At 33.6% G+C, this 16,475-nt stretch overlaps 1 protein-coding gene across 1 annotated transcript in view; it reads right to left on the bottom strand.

Moving 5' to 3' along the window:
• Positions 1–15,956, bottom strand: part of LOC144972971 (uncharacterized) — a 31,454-nt gene extending 15,498 nt beyond the window's left edge. Inside the window, exon 1 of the mRNA XM_078914862.1 lies at positions 15,650–15,956. The gene's annotated coding sequence lies outside the window, so the exon portion shown is untranslated. The remainder of the gene's footprint in view (positions 1–15,649) is intronic.
• Between the last annotated feature and the right edge of the window lie 519 nt (positions 15,957–16,475).

The following is a 16,475-nucleotide window of genomic DNA, read 5'->3' as shown; positions in this document are numbered from 1 at the left end:
CGGTGCCGAGTGTGGTCAGTGAACGGAGGGATGTATGACATTGATCATAAAATGATGACCCCGAGACCGTGTCCTTCCTTAGGCAAGACAAGCCACTTTACAAACAGGTGTGAAGTTACATCTGACTTTAACCCTCTCTTTACCAACTAAAGGAAAATCGTCACATTCTTTACGATACAACCAACATTTTTCTTATTCAAAGTTCTTTTCTATATCATAAAATTTAAAGAAAATGCACAGTGTGTTGAAGAGCATGTTTTGCTAAAGAAATTATTTATCGCAAGAACTTACTGCTATTTTGTTTGAGTGATAAGAAATCTATTTTTGTGTTAGTTGGGTGTGAAGTTTGGGGGAAAATCCTGAAAATGGCTGGTAAGGAGAGGGTTAAGGTAGTGATCAATATTATGATAAGAGTGCTGGTACAAAAGAATGCAACGTGTTCTGTATAAAAGAAAAATTTGCAAGGGGAAATAATTGAAGCAATATGAAGCGCAATGATTACCATGGAATTGGGTGACAAAGTGACAAAGGCCAGTTTGGGTGAATAAGACAAGTTCTTTACTCCCACTCATTAGGCTTCTCTGTTCCCCATATTCTTAAATTGTGGTGGTTGACTTTCACACTTAGGTGAAAAAACGCGTCGTCATTAAAACAAGGCAACCAGCGATTATAACCAGACAGGCTCTCGTATGGAACCTGCAGAGCAAGAAAGAAAAAACGGGGAGGAGAATCCTTCACCAGGATTTGTACATCTCCAATCTTACCTCACTCACTCATTCCCATGACCAGCTGATCGTCGGTTCGGGGGGGGGGGGGGGGGGGGTTCGGGATGCAGACTTCACTACCTTACGCCATTCTTCACGGTCTCTGGGCTTTTCCAGAAGAGTATTGAGATCCAGGCCTGTCCACTCTTTGATATTGTCTTGCCATAGTTTTTTTCTGTCTTCCTCCCCTACCCTGTCCTCTACAGTGTCCTGCATGGCAGTCTTGCACGGAATATCATGGCGGAAAGTGTGTCCGAACCATAACAATTCCTTCTTTTGACTATTGACAACAGTGGTTCCTGTCACCGACCTATTAGTCCTGTGCTCCAAATATTGAACTCGCAGGATTTGCTTCTATATCTTTAAATATGCCAAGTCTTATATTTATTTTTATAATAAAGCATTTATTTATTTACTGACTTAGAGTCACGAAACTTCGATAGAAAAATACGCGTTCGGCAAAAGAATATGACAGTGTCAATAACTCCATTTGACCAAATTAGCTATTGGTCAGAATCAGCGTGGGTGCGCAACCGGATGCGCGGGTTGACGGAGGTAAGAAACAATAACAAACCCACATGGTTGCCATTACCTCCACCATCATTCTCGCTCACGGTTTGTGGAAAGCACTTCATTACAGGCACGTAATAGTGAATCTAGTTTTTGTTTTGAACATTTCTATTATTATTCTTTGTAAATTGACCCATATTAAAAGAAACATACAAACAAAACAGGCATGACCAGTCACTAACAATGCCGTGTAGTGTGTAGACAGTAACACAGTACGGTGAACATGACTGACACTGGGATCGGAATGTCGGAACCCATGAGTCGTTCGCAACTCTGCCTCACGTATTCATTTAATCAGTCAATTTAATTTTTATTAAGCTTGCGTAAAACATACAAACAAAAAAGACATGACCAGTCACTAACAATGCAGTGTAGTGTGTAGACAGTAACACGGTACGGTGAACATGAATGACACTGGGATCGGAATGTCGGAACCCAGTAGTCGTTCGCAACTCAGCCTCGCGTACTCATTTAATCAGTCAATTTAAATTTCATTTAGATTGCCTATTCTTCAAGTTTATGATATATTCACTTTTTCTATTTAAAAAGGGTAATCCAAACAGACCATAAAAACGATTTTATAATAAGCCGACTTCAATTTCCATCACTTACGACACGAACTTATTTTGGGTGTTTTTTTTTTAACAAAACCGTTTGACTCAAACTAAAGCTTCGGCATTGGATAAGGAGCGAGGTCCCTGTTGCCATCTTGCTTAGTTTATACAGAGACTGGGTTGCCAGCTTGGCTGTTCTTGATAAATAGTAGTAAATAGCACAACCTTGTGCAATGAGAGAGAGAGAGAGATTTTGAACAAAAAAACGAATATCTCTCTCTCGCTCTCTCTCTCTCTCTCTCTCTCTCTCTCTCTCTCTCTCTCTCCTCTCTCTCTCTTCTCTCTCTCTTCCTTCATCTGTCACATGTTTGCATCTTGCTTCACTGGCCACTGATGTATACGGGAGGAAATTACATTTTTATAACAAATGCAGACTTGTAATATCGTGAGTGTAAGGAATTTAATATTCGACATATATGTATTATTTATAAATGCAGAAACTTTGCAAATAAACGGATAACTAGATATTAATTCGATTCGAAAAGTGGAACACAAAAGGAGAATTTGCGAATACCCGGTCCAGACATAAGCGTCATGGTCTTATTTATAAAGTGCAAGAATCTTTGCAAATAAACGGATAAAATAGAGATTAATTCGATTCGAAAAGTGGAACACAAAAGCAGAATTTGCGAATGCCCGGTCCAGACATAAGTGTTATGGTCTTATTTATAAAATCAGAAACTTTGAAAATAAACGGACTAAGATAGAGATTCATTCGATTCGAAAAGTGGAAACAAAAGCAGAATTTGCGAATGCCCTGTCCAGACATAAGCGTTATGGTCTTATTTATAAAGTGCAGAAACTTTGCAAATAAACGGATAAAATAGAGATTATTTCGATTCGAAAAGTGGAACACAAAAGCAGAATTTGCGAATGCCCGGTCCAGACATAAGCGTTATGGTCTTATTTATAAGTGCAGAAACTTTGCAAATAAACGGATAGACTAGATGTTATTTCGATTCGAAAAGTGGAACACAAAAGGAAAATTTGCGAATACCCAGTCCAGACATAAGCGTCATAGTCTTATTTATACAGTACAGAATCTTTGCAAATAACGAAAAAAATAGAGATTAATTCGAATCGAAAAGTGGAACACAAAGCAGAATTTGCGAATGACCGGTCCAGACATAAGCGCTATGGTCTTATTTATAAATGCAGAAACTTTGCAAATAAACGGAAAAAAAACAGATTAATTCATCGAAAGTGGAACACAAAGGCAGAATTTGCGAACAACCGGTCCAGACATAAGCGTTATGGTCTTATTTATAAAATCTGAAACTTTGAAAAATAAACGGATAAAATAGAGATTCATTCGATTCGAAAAGTGGAACACAAAAGCAGAATTTGCGAATGCCCGGTCCAGACATAAGCGTTATGGTCTTATTTATAAAGTGCAGAAACTTTGAAAATAAACGGATAAGATAGAGATTCATTCGATTCGAAAAGTGGAACACAAAAGCAGAATTTGCGAATGCCCGGTCCAGACATAAGCGTTATGGTCTTATTTATAAAGTGCAGAAACTTTGCAAATAAACGGATAAGATAGAGATTCATTCGATTCGAAAAGTGGAACACAAAAGCAGAATTTGCGAATGCCCGGTCCAGACATAAGCGTTATGGTCTTATTTATAAAGTGCAGAAACTTTGCAAATAAACGGATAAGATAGAGATTCATTCGATTCGAAAAGTGGAACACAAAAGCAGAATTTGCGAATGCCCGGTCCAGACATAAGCGTTATGGTCTTATTTATAAAGTGCAGAAACTTTGCAAATAAACGGATAAGATAGAGATTCATTCGATTCGAAAAGTGGAACACAAAAGCAGAATCTGCGAATGCCCGGTCCAGACATAAGCGTTATGGTCTTATTTATAAAGTGCAGAAACTTTGCAAATAAACGGATAGACTAGATGTTATTTCGATTCGAAAAGTGGAACACAAAAGGAAAATTTGCGAATACCCAGTCCAGACATAAGCGTCATAGTCCTATTTATAAAGTACAGAATCTTTGCAAATAGACGGATAAAATAGAGATTAATTCGATTCGAAAAGTGGAACACAAAAGCAGAATTTGCGAATGCCCGGTCCAGACATAAGCGTTATGGTCTTATTAATAAAATGCAGAAACTTTGCAAATAAACGGATAGACTAGATATTAATTCGATTCGAAAAGTGGAACACAAAAGCAGAATTTGCGAATGCCCGGTCCAGACATAAGCGCTATGGTCTTATTTATAAAGTGCAGAAAATTTGGAAATAAACGGATAAGATAGAGATTAATTCGATTCGAAAAGTGGAACACAAAAGCAGAATTTGTGAATACCCGGTCCAGGCATAAGCGTCATGGTCTTGTTTAAATGAAACAATGCCATTAAAAAAATATATGGTCAATGAGTAATTAAGCTAAATATGCGGAGTTCAAATAGATAACTTGATCTGTGAATTTTTTTTATAATTAGCTGTTTTTATTCTCCATCATTTAGGTTATGTGATTAAGTTTATAATTGAAATACAAACTTTATCTCACTTATCAATGTTTTGCAATAAAGGAGAGTGTGAGTGAACCTGAGCAAAGGAAATTATTTGAGAGAGTGATATTTATCATGCTTTTCAGTTTGTAGTTGAATTCTAGAATGGATTCTTTATAGTTCTCATTGATTGTATGTCAGTCTTTAGGACACCGATTACCCTAATGCGGCAACAATTTACAATGTGACGGCCACAAGCCCGTTAAACGCAGAGTGGGGTATTGGTGTTTGCAAGTAATGCTATGGTTTTAATAGGATATCTGTCTCCTATTAAAATACATTCCTGTGTTGGATTTTGGATTAAATTCATGTCTTCTTCGGATTTTGGGATATTTAATTTTCATGGATTGTGATTGTGATTTTCAAGACTATTAATGTAAGTAAATGCCCAAATAGATATTTTTATTCATTTATTCTTTATTTATTTTTTTTAGTTTAGTTTTGTTTTGAAGCATTTATATAAGAAATATTGTACATATGCACTTATACACCAAAGACTATATCCTTTCAACTGCTTATATTATTATTATATATTATTATTATTATTATTATTATTATTATTATTATTATTATTATTATTATTATTATTATTATTATTATTATTATTATTATTATTATTATTATTATTATTATTATTATTATTATTATTATTATTATTATTATTATTATTATTTATTATTATTATTATTATTATTATTATATAATAATAATAATAATAAATAATAATAATAATAATAATAATAATAATAATAATAATAATAATAATAATAATAATAATAATAATAATAATAATAATAATAATAATAATAATAATAATAATTAATAATAAGTGCATTGAGTGAAATCCCAATCATGGTTGCCCAAATAAAACTGGCGCTAGAATCCCGACTACCTGTCTAAACGAATGTTGTTTGTACGATACATACTAACTACACGTTCAATATCGGGGGCAGAAAATATACGTTTGGTTTTATGAAATTAAAACAGTAGTCCCACATTGTTCTTTGATGTTATTTGTGGTTGCATTTGCTTTGAAACTTACACATTATATTGTGTTACATTGTTTAAAAAATATTTCTGGTACTCGTATGCATGTGTAGTCAACGGACCACCGGTCGATCATGTTCTTTATTATTTTATTATTAATTTTGGCTTGACATCTTACATATGTGAATTTGACAGGTTGTTATGGATGGTAATTATAACATTAAGTGATTTTAAAACATTTTTACGGCGTTTTAAATGTCTTTCTTGCATTCATTGCCGAGCACCTCCACTTTTCTGTTACTATTTTAACGATCAGCTGATTTTCTCTTGCCTCCCCTTTAATTTCGCGGACTTTTTTCAGAACGAGGCGTGGGAGTGGCTAATAGGCATGCGACCCTTTGTCTTATGACGTTAGTTTTAAAGTCATCATTGAGTCCAGGTCCCAAGCGCTAAATGTACTTAAAATCCACTGTAGCCATATTGACCCAAAGTACTTGAAACCTCTTCACACATCGGGTTAAATAAACACAATATGATATCATAACACTTTCTTGTTTAGTCGGTATCTATGGGGAGATAATCCTAGTCCTTTGGTGATCACAAGGCTTGTGGAACAGGGGCTTCTCACAGTTTCAATAGCGCGAAAAGGGCAGTAAACAATTAATTTTACTATCCTTCGGATGGGCCAGACGCTAGGACTTCATTATTACAGATAGATACCGCTGGTCAGACGATAAAGCACTTTGCGATAGATATAAGTAAGATCAAACTAAATAGGCAATGAGTTATAGATGGGCACGCTAAGGGGGATTAGTAGAAGGCAGGGCGAAAAAAAAATGTGTGTGTGTGTGTGTGTGTGAGAGAGAGAGAGAGAGAGAGAGAGAGTGTGTGTGTGTGTGTGTGTGAGAGAGAGAGAGAGAGAGAGAGAGAGAGAGAGAGAGAGAGGGAGAGAGAGAGAGAATAGTCCTGCATTAGCCTACTTTCAAAATACACATTTTTCTCATTTTGGCCAGACAGCTTTAAATTCATATATCGATAGAAAAATGGCTCGTTTTATGACTTCTCCCGAGAGCGCTTTAGAACCCAGCGAGTACTTTATAACATTTTATTTTTTTTTTAGCCCCTAAACTCTTTCCTTTCCAATCATTTTCAGTATTTCCCCAAAAATGGCAGGCGTACCTAGCAGAAAAATTTATTTTTAAAAACTCAAGCAAGCTCTCTACAAAAACAACTTTATGTTCTTATTGATGAAACATAGATCGCTCTTCAAAGTTTAATGTACAAAATAAATCTGAATAAGAAAATTGTGTATTGTGTCGTAACAAATGTGACAATTTTGCCGCAGGTTGTAAGGAGAGGGTTAATTTTTTTTTTTAAATTCTTCCTTATAAATTAAACATAACTGTTTGCACAAGTTTAATTTTATGACTGCATTGATGTTATGCGTTTAGTTAAAAAACTCATAACATCCGTCAGCCAGATATAACGTACCAACACACAAAACTCCCGGTGCCCTTGAACGTTTATTATAGTCTGATTTAGTGAGAACTACTCATAAAAATGACTGATAGTCTGATTGATAGAATTTAGTGAGAACTACTCATAAAAATGGCTGGATAAAAACAATAAGGAAGCGCTGAGTGACGTCAATTTCGATCCAACTGTATTACATTTTTACCATCTAATACGTTCCGACAAAGTTTCGTTTTGTAGTGATGAGTCATGTTTTTGGTAAGAACTTGCTTGCCAGAATGTAAAAAGTCGTTTTGTCAGCGCACACCAATGTAGAGAAATAGCTGAAGCATGTCAAAAAGCATTAGCTTAACGTTGTATAAACGGTATACCGTATGTATTTATTCTCGGGACTCGGCACTGAATTGGACGGATCCAAAGATAACAATTAATAACACAATAGGCCACACGAGCTGGTCAGAAACCAAATGGAATTCAAAGTGACCACCGCCTCGACCATAATATAGACCAGGATTACGTCGGGGTAAATCCTTCACGTATGTTATGGCCTCCTCTCATCTGGCACTCGCATAAAATACCGTAAACCTGCTCTTAGTAGATAGCCTTGATATGATTTTATAATTTTGTGTTTCTGACGTAACGCTTACAGGCGATCCTTGATATGTTCAAAACAATATAATTAATTTTCTCCTTTATTTGCCTCCGAGGTATACCAAAGAAAACCTGGAGAACTGTAGAGAGAACTTAAGGCCCATGGTCTCAGCATGCAGACCACAACCTATACTATGCAGTGAGAGACCGAGAATTGGATTCAGTAGTCTGATGTCACGACGCCCGGAAACGGCGGTCATCTTGGTTCTAAACAAAGAAAATCATTACTTTTTATTCTTCATGCTGGCGAGAACTTTTCATATGCCTTGTGATCAGAATGTGTAAAAGTCAAAACATGATCAAATTTATGGGTTTTTTTTCCCTCTGGATACGCTTTTATGCTCGCCGAAGAAATATTTCATACAGCGTCCGCCATTATTCCGATAGTTTAGAGCCAGTGTTATTAAGTTACCATGCGTCATTAGGAAGGAAGTGACGTTACGACTGTTGAAGAGTATTGGCGTTCGCTTGCACCCGACGGCGCAGAGAGGATTGGTTATTATTTTTATTATTTTTTATTTTTTAACTTCTTCTTTCTTCTTCTCTCTTCTTCTTCTTCTTCTTCTTCTTTCTTCTTCTTTCTTCTTCTTCTCTTCTTCTTCTTTCTTTCTTCTTCTTCTTCTTCTTCTTCTTCTTCTTCTTTTCTTCTTCTTCTTCTTCTTCTTTTCTTCTTCTTCTTCTTCTTCTTCTTCTTCTTCTTCTTCTTTCTTCTTCTTCTTTCTTCTTTCTTCTCTCTTCTTTCTTCCTTCTTCTTCTTCTTCTTCTTCTTCTTCTTCTTCTTCTTTTCTTCTTCTCTTCTTCTTCTCTTCTTCTTCTTCTTTCTCTTTTTCTTTCTTCTTTCTTCTTCTCTTCTTCTTCTTCTTTCTTCTCTTTTCTTCTCTTCTTCCTTCTTCTCTTCTTCTCTTTCTCTTCTTCTTCTTCTTCTTCTTCTTCTTCTTCTTCTTATTATTATTATTATTATTATTATTCGTATTATTTTCACTGTTATTATTATGTATTATTACTACTACCATTATTATTGTTCTAAGTTTCGAGTAAAAATGATCATTTTAACTTACTGATGTAAAGCCGTTTCGGGTTTTCCCTTTTTTCAATGTAACACGATGAATGAAATACTAAAGACGAATGAGAGAAACATACACGCCATCTGGCTCCGTTGATTTAATTTAAGCTTCCAATCTATTTCCAATAGTTATTTATTTCTTCGAGCTTCAAATAGTAACATTTTCATTAATTATTATAACTAGTAACAGTTACACATGGTTTCATTTGATGGTACCGGATATTTCTAACTATATTATGTGAACATGTAACCAAACCACATATCATCAACGTTCTAGCCCATTCATACCAATGTTTTAGATCAAGGCGTAAACCTGTAACATTGTAAAAAGATATGTTTTGATAATCAACTCTCTATATATATTGCGCAGTTTTACAGTAAGGGTATTATTTCTAATTGACTACGAGTGACCACTGACTGACCATGCCCTATCTAGCGTGTCACTTGGACTGTGGTTTTCTCACATAACGGACCTTGGCTCAAATTTGCTGGATCAAACCGAGTTTACAGTTCTCTGACATTTGTAACACGTCTCAAACCAGTACTATGTCGAGATGGTTTAAATATCAATAATCAATTTTAAAAAAAAGGAAAACGACAACGAGAACAACAACAACAACAACAACAACAACAACAAAAAACACACACAAAAAAACAACAACAAAAAAACAAAAAACAAAACAAAACAAAAAAATAAATAAAGTAAAACAAAGCAAAACAGAAAAACAAAAAGCAAAAGAATTGTTTTAAAGAGAGACATGGGATCACAGGGCGAAATAAAAGAAATGTTTTTAAAACCCCTTCAAACCAAAATTTGATCGCATTTGCTTTCTTTGAGGGTTAAAAAAAAGATGATGGAAAAAAAGACAACGAAGAAAAAGAAAAAAGAATAACGATGTAACAAATGATTATCCTCTAAATGGAGTTGAACGTTTAACTTACTATCTATATATTTTTGAAAAAATAGAGCATTTATACAGCGTAATTTCCACTAAGCGTGCTCAAAGCCAACAGCAACACTTAATTTGTAGGACGAGACATGACGTTGATGAAATAGTACAATTTTTCCGACAGACAACGCTGTTGATCGCCAGGTACTCATTTTATACTCAAGTACTGTGAGAGAATGTGGGTAAAGAGCCTTTTTTTTCTCCCAAAGATTCAACTATGCGCTGTTCAGAGCGGGTCTGGACCTTCCGATCCGAAGGCGAGAGTCATGCCACAATACCATATAGCTACAATAATAGGAGGTTAAAGTTCCTGTTAGATCATGACCTATAAGTGCAGATAATTACAATGCACATAATGTGAGCCATCGTGTCAATTTGGTAATTTAAAAAAAAAGTTTTTTGGTGGGGGGGGGGGGGGGGGGGGGGGGGGGGTAAACTGACCGAGAGAAGTGAATCTAGAATAAAATAAAGTTTCGTATTCATTAATTTCATGTCGATTTTCAATATCTGAATTACCCCGACAAGACGTGTATTATTTGTAGGACTGATAAATCAATTCATTAAGGGCTCATTGTTGCAATGGAAATCGCTAATAAATGACGCAAACTGTTCTCCATTACAACAAAACTTGCGTTCGGATGTCAGACCTACATATATGTATACGTCGCCCCGACATAACATGCAATAAAAAATAAATAAAATTCCCTTTATTTATCCCCAAGGGAAAATTTGTCTTTAGTGTCTATTCCAATGGAAGACTGGAATAACCCAGGCGTCAGCCGCGGTGCATCACCGGAAAACGAGCTAGGGCGAGTTGACTTGCTCAATTCCACACAGCGAGGCCGGTCGTCGAACTCGGTACCTTTTCGGTACAAAGCAAAGACCATACCGCTGAGCCAAGCTACCCATTTGGAACGGTGGTTACAAATGTCCACAAAGAGATACCAATAAATCAAATCAAATCAATATCCGTATGATGCGTTGATTTAGAACAAGAGGAAGGGGGTGGGGGTGGGGGTGGGGGGGGGGGGGGATTGGGAGAGGAGAACGAGGACGAGGAGAAGGAGAAGAGGAAGAAGAAAAAGAGTAAGATTCGACCAACTGCCCTGCCTTTACATTATTATTGTACGATTCGACACAAGAATGATATCAAAAACTGCTGAACTCTCACATTGGGAAAGAAGTCGAAGTGTGTCCATGAATAAACAGACAAACGTGCTGTCGCGAGCCAACCGTGCAGGGTTTCAATTTAACCAGTTAACTGCTAGCATGCTGTACTCGGGAAAAACTTGTATTACATTTTTTGTTCAGAAAATTCGTCCTTCAAATATCTATCGATTTAAATGACCTCATATTTGCAACAAAACAAAAACTCTCAAACCTGGGACTTCGTGAATTCCCAGGTTTGAGAGTTTTTGCCGGGAAGAGGTTAATTTAAATCGAAGGATAAGTTTTGGAGCCACTTTCTTCAATTACGAGTTTTTTTTCTCCAGAATACGGCAGTTAACTGGTTAAACCAAACCACCACAATCTAAACGGTCCTGCGAAAACGAGGGCTGTTGTTCCTGTTGTTATGAATCCGGACGTCTCTTGTCAATAAGATCGATGATTGATCACATATTGGTTAGAGATCCACAACAAAGTACCGACAGTTCAGGGGCAAAGCGGCTTTAGATTTCGATTACTGACGTACTTTAAAAAAAAAAAAAATAATTTAAAAATCACGTTTTGAAACTCGTCCTTTATATATCGATCGATTAAAATGACCTTCGTCTTGTCATAAACTTTCAAACATGGGACTTCCTATGAAGTTCCAGGTTTGGGAGTTTTTGATAAGATGAGGTTCATTTTATTGAACGACATTTAAAGGATGAGTTTTCTGGCCAAAATTTTTTAACGTGTTTTTCCCCCCAGCGTACGGCAGATTGGCTTGGCGTTCTATATTTTTCATTTTTAATTATGACAATTTATGGCGTTATGAATACAAATTATTGAATAACATGACACAAATTTCACGCCTGACTTGTGATGTTTTAAAAGCTGTATTGTTGGTGTTAGTTTTTGGTATAGTAATTGCAAGGGAAAGATAGGGGTAGATCGTTGGATATTTGAGAAGCATTGAGTCGTATAATGTCATCCATGAATGGCCTATAATATTATTGAAAGTTAAGACTGACATATTTCGATCTTCTTCCTCCTATTTCAATCTAATTTATTACCTCTTTGCTCGTGGGGTTCGATTTGATTCTAATTTAAATCATATCTTTTAAAGAAAACTCCCATATCGTTTCACTGCCATTCTTGATTTAAAATGCTTAATTAAATAAGTAGTTATCAATGACCGTCTTCAATAATAAATGAGAAGAATAAAGATTAAAGACGCTGTGAGCAAATTGATTAAAACATCGCACAGTAACTCTGGCGTCCTGAGATAGAATTTGAATTACATTTCAGGGCATATTATTATCATGATTATATTCTTGACCAAAATATTAATTTCCTATTCGCACACTTTAACAACATGGGTATTTCCTGTTGACATGGATCATTTAATTGATAAATCATCTATCCTCCTTCTATTGAACACTTAATGATAGTGGTTTTGGATGTCGCTCAGAAAGGTGTAATTTTTAATAGGTATTTTTTAAAAATTATGATCTGTAATAAATACATTCTCACCATAAAAGGGTTAATATACAGAGAAAGAAAGTGGAATTTACAAAAAGGAAATAATAATATACATGTTTTATTACTGGTCAATCTGTGACTTGGAGGTTAGGCTCCTCGACAATATGCTATTAGGAAAGGCATTTTGAGCACAACTCTTATGTACTCTCTCTCTACCCAAGGCAAGCCAGGTATTTTAGCCAATACAATATTAAAATATAAAGTAATATTTAGAAAAGAAAACCCCAACAAAACAAAACAAACTAAATAATCGATCAAAAATGTAGAGAATCAAATTTTTCACCCCATGCATCTGATTAATCTTTCCGTAATATTTTAAAAGAAGAGATTGTTATCAATTAAGAAATCCATTTAGAAAATTGGAAAATAGTCATATGCCTTTTCTTAAGTTAAAATTTGTGACCCATCGTGTTGCAGTTCGCGACAAAAAAAAAAAAAGATAAAAATAAAAATAAAAATTAAAGAAGAAAAAGAAAAGAAAAGAAAAGAAAATTACCAATGTCCATTTATAAAACAAAAACCTATTGCTATTTTTCAAGATTATATTTTTGAGTTGTCGATGTAATCAATTTGGGACTAAATATATAATCTTAAAACCTCAAGATGACGCTGTTTCTTTGTAGACAGCTTGCAAGACCATCGTCTGTAGTGTAGGAAAAATTGGTCTTGAAATCACGACTTGTGGTGTCTTCGAAAATCGAAGTTAAGTCTTCGTTTCATGAATGGCTTTAAACGTTTTTGTTTTATTTGGTCCATGGTTTTCTAATTCTTACTTAGAGGGGTTTTAGACCGGTATCTAGTGCAGTTTTTTAAGAACTGATACGTTTATGTTAAAAATAATTTAATTAAGTGAGCTGTCGGAGATAGGAGCACATATTTTACCACGTTTGCCAGTCTTTTTGTTTTGACGTCATCGTATGGTTAGCTCTATATCCATATTGCATAATCAACCTCACAATATGCTGGAAACCAAGACTGCTTCATTTCGTGGATCGATTATTGCATTTTTGAAAAGTAACAAATAAGTACAATGCTGTTTTTATAGCATGCATTAATAATTCCCTAAGGAATTATTTGCTCAAAATAGGTATTGACTAATTTTGAATCGAAACAAGGAAAGATATATGTAACAAAGAGCTTCCTTTGTTTGTTCTTCAGACAAAAAGAGTTACTCTCAGGTGATACAGTATACTAACTGATTCCCCCACAAGATAGCGGTCTTTGTTGACTATTTACTGATATATATATTATATATATATATATATATATATATATATATATATATATATATATATATATATATATGTGATAGGGGTGACCTATATGCTAAAAATTGAATCTACAAGCAAAATTATGAAAATTGAGTTCACATTTTACAATTTATTGAAGAGAATAAAATTTAGTTTCTTACGCGATAAAATCCTAAATTTCCGTATTTTTTAATCAGTTCAACTTTAGTTCCACTCAGATAAATTACCAAACTGTAGCGGTGGATCACAATTATTTACAGTTAACTTCATGTTAAAATTATCTCTTGTTTACCAACAAATGAAGTTAGATTGATTTTTCTTAGCTAAGGTGTTAGATTTGTTACCGCCATACATTGATTATTCTAATCTAAAATGTATTTCCTTAACTTTTAGAGCTAAAAATTGCTTGATTCAATTTTTGTATCTGTTTGTGTGATTTTTGAAAATATTATGTTTGAGAAAATTCTTTCAAATTCTGTTTAATCAAGTCTACGTTCTATCATCATTTTGGTTTTTGGACAATTATACACGTAATAATAATAATAATAATAATAATAATAATAATAATAATAATAATAATAATAATAAATGATAATAATAATAATAATAATAATAATAATAATAATAATAATAATATAATAATAATAATAATGATGATGATGATGATGATGATGATGATGGATGATGATGATGATGATGATGATGATGATATGATGATATGATGATAATGAATATAATAAAAATAATGATTATTATTAATTATATATTATTATTATTATTATTATTATTATTATTATTATTATTATTATTATTATTATTATTATTTATGTTATTATTATTATTATTATTTATTATTATTATTATTATTATTATTATTATTATTATTATTATTATTATTATTATTATTATTATTATTATTATTATTATTATTATTATTATTATTGTTAATATTATTATTATTATCAATATCATTATCATTATTTTTATTATTGTTTTTAGCATAATAATCAATAATGATGACTATTATTACTATTGTACGAATCGGAAACTGGGAGACCATTAATTTAATTTTATAAATTATCTTTTTTTAAAAAGAAGAAAAATCGAAGAAATATCATCCTACCATAATCAGGTTAGGTTCAACCCCCCCCCCCCCCCCCCACACACACACACACTTATCTTTTATTATGCATTTTATTATGCACACGGGATAAATATTCACATTGATATCAAAATGACAAACTGATTTTATTTTACCACGCCTATACAGACAGCATAATCTAAGAATTAAACACAGTAAAATCCGAGTCGTAACTCTGTTATTGCTCTCTTTAGTAAAAACGTTTACATCCGGAATTATAGCCAGACGTAGAAAAGAGGGGAATTATCATTGAGAAACAAAATTGAAAATAAACAAAAAGAAAAACACAAAAAGACGAACACAACCAAAAACAAAAACAGAACAAAAGCAAAACAAAAACAATCTGGAACGATTGAGGGGTAAGCAACGAGTTAATGAAATCGTGAACTGGGTATATCTTACCATATAATACAATTAAGTGTATAGTAGTAGGTCAGTGATAATAATTAGGTTAACGTCTTGTGTGGTAGGTATACTTATAAATGAATTCAAAGAATGGATATGTAAATAATTAAAGGCTTAAATGAAAAAATAAATCAATAAATGAATCAATAATATATTGCCTCGATGAATGTGTGATATTTTCTAAAGAAATAGAGAAGTTGCAATGGAAAAATTCATAATCATTGGAATTGACGGGCACTTTTAATTTGCATTTATGTATATACGTCGATTTGAATAAATACATTTTTAATACGTGTAGGACACTGTTGTGAAGGAGTAACGTGATTGGGTAAATAAATAAATAAATAAACAAATAAATAATAGATAAATAAATAAATAGATAAATGAATATATAAGTAGATAAATAGATGAATGTATACATAAAGATAATAGGGAAATTATTTTTTTTTGTTTGTTTCAAGAATAAAACAAGTAAACAATGAAACATTGATGAATAAATATATTATGATCTAAACAAAAGGAAAGGAAATATGGAAATCAGTAGCCTATTTCCATCAAAAACGTACCTTGGCTCGTTACTGCTTTTCCTGTAGATCACAAAGACATTACGGCTACTCTCTGGTCAAGGTTTGGAGTAAGCCAAAAAAAAAAAAATGTATATAATATCACATGTACAGCACAAGAATATAACAATCAAATAGGTAATGCACGACTAATAGCGATCGACATTCTGCTTTTCACTGTCTTCGATCTCTCTTTTATTTCTCTGGCGGTGCCAATACAAATCTGGTCGTGGCTATACAACTCATGCTTTCTGTCTCCATAACACAACCACTGGCTGGAACCGAGAACGGCGGATATCAGTTACAGACTGGAACCGCTAACACCACCTATATATTATTATAATGTTCTTATATTATTCCAAGCTTTCTCTCCGCTTTGGCTTTGGTATGACTTTTTAGTTTGTGTTAGTGTTAGCTACGACTTGATCAAATATATAGACGTGTACGACTTATTGAATATTAATTGATATAAGCCGGTGTAGTATAAAGTAGACGAGACTAGATCTTGCACATTCTTTAAATGCTTACCCATTTAGTTTTGGTGTATGGAGTATAATGCTTTTTAGTGTATCCACACACCCATCCACACCCCCCCCACATATATACATATATATATTATATGTATATATATATATAAATGAAATATATATATATATATATATATATATATATATATATATATATATATATAATCTCGCCCTATCAACATTTTGACAACTGACCACCAAGGGAGTGTTTTATTTTGTAATAAAAAATACAAGGTATATCTGATAATAAAACAATCCGACAATTAACAACGGTGAGAAAATGTGAGTAACGAGCCTTTTTC

Source organism: Berghia stephanieae, chromosome 5 (assembly GCF_034508935.2).
Source record: "Berghia stephanieae isolate SIO BIC M18660-M18661 chromosome 5, UCSD_Bste_1.3, whole genome shotgun sequence".
Classification (NCBI taxonomy): domain Eukaryota; kingdom Metazoa; phylum Mollusca; class Gastropoda; order Nudibranchia; family Aeolidiidae; genus Berghia; species Berghia stephanieae.
Note: the sequence above shows the minus strand (reverse complement) of the source record. Positions and strands in the feature narration are given on the sequence as shown.